This window comes from Condylura cristata, unplaced genomic scaffold, assembly GCF_000260355.1.
Source record: "Condylura cristata isolate star-nosed mole 26May11 unplaced genomic scaffold, ConCri1.0 scaffold00003, whole genome shotgun sequence".
NCBI lineage: Eukaryota > Metazoa > Chordata > Mammalia > Eulipotyphla > Talpidae > Condylura > Condylura cristata.
In genome coordinates this window covers 64578565-64584946 of record NW_004567104.1, presented here as the reverse complement: position 1 = coordinate 64584946, position 6382 = coordinate 64578565, and positions in this window count along the sequence as shown.

Here is a 6382-nt window from a genome sequence, read left to right as displayed (position 1 = left end):
TCCTATTAAAATAAACAGACATCTTTGTCTAAGATGTTATATATATATAATACATACTCTCCCCCATTTCAAGGAATATGTGCAGAGACAGATACTGATACAATTATTGAAAAGAAGGTACTGTAAACTCTCACTGTTGTGGTTTCATCAGGAGTGAATATTTCTATTTCAGAAGATCATTAGAAATGTTATTTGAACCAAATCATGAAGCTATACATTAGATTATCATAGGTAGAGACCTAGGATTATAAAATCAATCTAGTTTTGGGAGGAAACATCAAAGATTTTGGTATAAGTTGCACTTATAATCTGGAACATAAGGTAGATGGTGAAAGAAATGTCTTAAAATATCAGTGGAATATAGATCACAGAGGGCAGAACATAAAATATTAAGGAGTTTGAACTTTATTCTTAAGGAGCTAAATTATGTAATGACCTAAAAGTTAATATACAGCTGGTTCCCGAATAATGTCATTTTGTTCGACATCACTTTGTCATAAAGTCAATAAGAGAAAAACAATCCCTGCAGAGGTTGGAGTAAATGGTCTGATCAGATGACTTACAATCATTAATTTTCTTTTTCTCACTTAAGGTGTAAGATCTGTTTAATCCCAGAGCATGTGGCTTCTTAGCAAGCTTGTAGCTCTAAGATGGTCTTGACACCATCTCTGCTAACCTCCTGAAACACTGCACATCCCAAACTTCACAGTACCTATCAGTCACCATGTTTCCAAAATCCAGTATCCTCTTCATGCTTGCCAGTCTTATTGGCCCAGCAAGTCCCAGGGTAAGAGGGGTATTTATGCAGCCGTATCAATAACAGTGTGCACTTCTGCCTCTGACACCCTAACTTCCTTTATGCAGCTTTCTCCCGGTCCATCTGGACATTGGATGGGGTGTTTCGACAAACTGTGGCTGGCACAGTCAGCAAACTTTTCTGCTATCCCATGGTCTGTAACTCACTCTCCAAAGGGAATATGTAACCCAGTGTTCAGGAGAAAACACACCTTTGTCTTTATTTCCTTATGTACTTCAAAGTCATCTTTGTATCATGATCATTCCTTTATTCTATTTTAAGTACTTATTTATATTAAACTGATCAAATTAAACTGTGGTGTCTGTCTCTTAATTGAAAACTGATTGATATGACAAAGTTTAAATAAAAGCGAGGAAAAGGAAAAATCACATATAATTATAATGAGTTTGTATTTGCTGCAATTTGTCAGAATACTGATATAGTTCATTTCTGGAAAAATTGTTAGGTAAGCCTGACAAACATTAGACTATTTCTTCCATAGCCTTATAAATAACATGCTTAAAATGACTTTTCACTTCAAGAAAAAAAAAAATGACATGCTTAATAAGTACTTGATTATTTGGATAACTAAGTTAATGAGATATATTACAACACAATCACAGCATTTCTTTTCCCACTCCTCAGTTTCTAGTTTGAAGATACTAATGTGTATATGTTACTATTATCTCATGTTAATCATATCCACTCTACATTTGCCTCTAGAATAGGCTTTCGTTTATTTACAATAAAAACATAACTCGGTAGTATGGCATAGTTTTTTTTTTTTGACAGTTACTCAAATATATATTAAATATGTTTAATTTAATCAGTATGTTATCACATGTTTTCTACCTTTGAAGATACAAATAATTTCCTGAAAAAAGCACACTGTGAACCCTGCCTTGCTAACTTTATTGATGATCCCTTTCTTTTTCACAGATAGTTTTATTATTTTTTCTGCAGAGGAGAATATAATTGCTTAGATCTCATAGATGAGTAGATGAGATATGTATGTATGTATGTATACACATTATTGCTTTGGTGGGATAATTGTTACAGATGGTTGATTACATTTATTACATATCTTCATTGTGTTTATAATGTGTCTATTAATTTCCTAGGGATGCTGTAGCAAATCACTATAAATTGGGTGACTTAAAACAATAAAAATTTATTCTTTCACAATTCAAGAAAACATACATTTGGAAATCAATGTCGGGAGGGTTGTAATCTATCTGAAGGTTCTGGGGGTAAATATTTCTTTGCCTTTTCCAGAAACTGACAGCTCTGATATTCCTTGTTAATTTGTTTTTTAGCAACTTTATTCCATCTGTCTTTGCTTTTACATGACCTTCTCTGTGTGTATATGTCCTCTTCTATTATTAAAAGGACACATGTCATTGGATTCAGGGTTCACATTAATTCAGTATGACCTCACCTTAACAAATTATAGTTGCAAAGATCCTTTTTACAAATAAGGTCACATTTTGTGATTCTTGGAGGGCACACAATTTTCCAGTACATGATTCCACTCACTACTGTAGGGATACTTACTTTCAAGTTTAGAGAGATTTTCTCGAGTCAAATGTAGAGATAACCCATTTCAGTTCTCCTTTATAATTGGAATATATTGTACTATTATTATACTATTATTATACTCTCATTATAATATTATAATAGAATATTATTATATTTTAAGTGTTTATATCTAACACTTAAAATGGAGAGAAAAAAATGAATATATTGGCATAGCTAAGATCTAAATCCCTTATCTGGTTCACAGCCATTTAGTCAGGATGTTGTTTTGTTTAAACGATCTATGAAACTTGACACAGGTGAGCTAAACCTGGTCATGTTTTCTATGGGAGTCAGGGTATACTTTCTGATAAACAGCCCAATTTGTTAGAAGATAATAGACATATAGTTAGAAATTCAAAAGGCAATGGGCTTGGAAATTCCCTAGTAGAATTCATTGAGAATAGCAATATTTGAATAGAGCAGAAAAGGCTATCATGATGGGGTGATGAGACAGTGGTGGCCCAAGGGTTTCTAAGAGGTCACTGGGACTGCAGCAGAATGAGCAAAGGGGAACTTAAAGAGAGGACATCACAGAATAACAAGGTGGTGGCTGGTCCTGCCCACAAGTGCTTCTGTATTGTCCTTAGTCTGAGGAGGGGGAAGGATAAAAGTGAAACTAGGGGTTTTAAATAAGTGAGAGTTCATTGAAATAATCCAGGTAAGAGAGGATGGCGATTTTTGACCTGGGTATGAAGAGTGAAGTTAGTGAGGTTCAAATCACTTCTATTTTTATTTATAGTTTAGGGAATGTAAGTAATTTTGTAGACCATGCACATTTACTTAAGGAATCTGCTTCTTAGTCAAGTACATCAGTCGATCACATTAGACAAGCTAATACTTTCAAAATTCAGTCTCTACCTCTCATTATCTGCCCCTCTCCCCCCATTAACAGGTAGATTATCCATTCATGATACTGGGAAAGCATATGAGTACAAAAAGGCAATGAAGGATTCAATCATGTCTAATCTGAGATAACCGTAGGCCACCTATCCATAGGATGGGTGAAATTGCATAGATAAATCGTAAGTTGCATTGCTTTGGCAGGGGGAGGAACAGTAGCAGAGGTCTCAGAAACAGCTGTCGTCTTCCCCACCCTCCACTTCTGCTCCATCAACATTGCAGATGCCTTGGGTTACAATTTCCAGCATGCTATGAATGGCAATTCCTCAATGGGGCACAAGGGGTTCTGGGAAGTAGGAGTGGAGTTGAGCGGCTATATGGGCTTAAACACTAACTTGTGCTTTCTGTGACCATTTTGACTTGCGTGCTCTGGCAGGTGGGACAACTAGGCTCTCTTCAGAGACTACGGTGGGCACCATCTTGACCTCATGTTGGATAATCCAGCATGTGGTGTACACTGTCAATTTCAGGTTCCTCCTTTTCTCTGAACCCACTGAGCCCTGCATTCCTGTGCCACATTTGCTTGGGACTCAATCTGGGAGCTTTGCTTTTGAACTTCAGCTGCCCTGCTCTGGGACACAATTATGGGGCATTGTCCCATAAGGGGGTGAGTGACTATGGGCTTTATCAGGAATTTAGTTTGAAATCTTTCTCTCCTACTCTTCTTTCCTTACTTCAAAAAAATAAACAAACAAAAAACCAACCACTATTAAACCAGAGCCCCAAGGAGGTTAGGGCATTTTGGCACTCAAACCTGGCTATGACAGGAGCCCAACCCTGTGTAGTGGTACTGTTACAGGGGAACCCAAAGTGAATTGGGCTGCCTGTCTGTGGGTCCTAAGCCACACACTTAAGACTCTATTGTACTCTGGGGACACACAAAAAGGTCAATAATGGGTTTATTTACAAAGGGAAAGAAAAGGAACAATCCAGGGAAAGAGAGAGAAAGAGAGAGAGAGATACAAGTTAACTAGAGCATCCTACCAGTTCCACTGACTTGGAACCCTAATAGCACACTGAAAGCTGATCAAGAGCCAAGCCACCAGCTGCCAGTCATGAGGCCAAGGGAGAGAATGAGCCTTTGCGCAACATTGACTCCTCTCTAGATATCCCAAAAGTCTCAAAATGGCTGCTTAGCTCTCGTAGTCCTACCTTTGTATTGCTAGAGATGTAGTTTCAGTGACTGGACTAGGGGGTAGAGTTATATATAGTTCCAATGAACTGCAGTAAGGGGTGGAGTTCACAAAACCTGTATCTGCAGAGTTCCCTCAGGACATCCTTTCTCCCTAGCAACCCTGTAGCCTCCTTCTACGGGGAAACACCCCTATTACTCTTGGACCCTCAGGGCTGCACACACTCACCGACTTGTTGGGGGAAAGGCAGGGAAGAGCTTGCTGCTATCGCCTCAGGACTGAAGTTTTAACTAGAGTCTGATTACTTTCCTTTGTGTGTAAGTGGCAGAGCATTAGAACCAGCAACAAGGGATTTTCCCCTTACAAGTCTGTAATCCCAGGACCCAGTATCTGTTTTGGTTCTTTGATAAGGAATAACCCTCGGCCCTCGCTGGTGGCACACAATGGGTTAGGATTCAACATTGCTAGTTGGCCACAGCCGCTTCAGTGCGAGTTGGATCCCTGGCCAAGGGTAACTCCCATGGCACAGCAGAACTCTACGGACCCTCCCACTGCTCCCCTCAGCAGTGTATTTCAGTCAATCTCCTATTCTGCTCCCCACTCTGTCTCTGGTGAATCCTCTCACCAACCTGCACCTCTGGGCTGTACCTCAGTTCTGTATGCATAAAAAATAATTCTTTAAAAAAAAAAAGGAATAAGCCTCCTGTGTCCTGGATAAAGACAGTGAAATACATAAACACAGCATGTGGGGGGAAGGTTCCTGGGAGGAAAGTAAATTTTTGAGTGGTTTCATTGGTAATCTTAATGATGAAGGAGAATAAGATCAACAAGGGAGTAAGTGTAAATGAAAAAGCAAAGGAGGCAATTGATGTTACGTAGTCAGTGAGAAGAAATAACAAAGGGACGGAACAGGGAAAGCAGCTAGGAGGAAGGAAAAATAAAGTGGTGTCCTAGAAGTCAAATAAAACAGTATTTCAAAAAAACAGAGGCTGTTTTTACTGTTCCGGGTCATGTGTGACCAACTGTAATTGATCAAGGGCTTAGCAGCTTGGGGGTCATTGGTGAGCTTGACCAGAGTCCGTTTACTTAGGTAAACTTGGACAATTTTAATCACAAAACATTTTCTGAATTTCTGTGTCTTGCTGCATAAATAGTAATTGTAAGTGGCTATGTACCTCATTAGCCCACGGTTCAAATAGAGATAAATTATCACAGAAGTGCCTTTAAACCAGTACAAAATGGTACAAATGTTAAGGTAATATTCCTCTTGTTATTGTTATTAAAAACTACCATTCTCTGCATGTCCCCTCTTTGTCAATTAACTCTATTAAATAACCATTTGCTATGTTGTTTGGCTTTATTTATTTATTTACTTACTTACTTACTTATTTTTCTCCAAGAGCTTTTACACTATGCCTTAAGAGATCAAGAGAAAATATATGTTAACTTTAAGTATTAGAAACTGTTTACTAGTCCTTTTCAAACCATGCCACTTAGTGTGCTTGCTAAAATCTCTACTTCACTAAGGTTTAAATCCCATTTCTATAGAATTCTCATATATCAAAAAGAAATGTTCAATACAAGGCGTGATGAAATAATTTTTTAAAGTATGATATGGATTTGCTTTATCTCAAAAAAGACCTGAAGTGTATGTATTTAAGAAAAAAATCTGTTTTGTTTGAGAATGTAGGCACCTATAAAATTTATAAGGATTTGCTTTGGTTAATGCTACTCAGTGTGTGGTCAGAAAAGACATTTAAATCTTTCTATATCAAATATCTAATTTTATCTAATCAATAATTTTTAGGTGAATCATGCTATCATTATTCCATAAAATCCATAAGTGGGTATTTTAATCTTACTTAAATTTAATGAAAAAATAAATGAGAGTGCATCTAAAAAAATTACTAAGGTATTGATTGCACTGGTTGGTGAAAATAATTAACATTAAATAATTTATACTAAGAAATATATA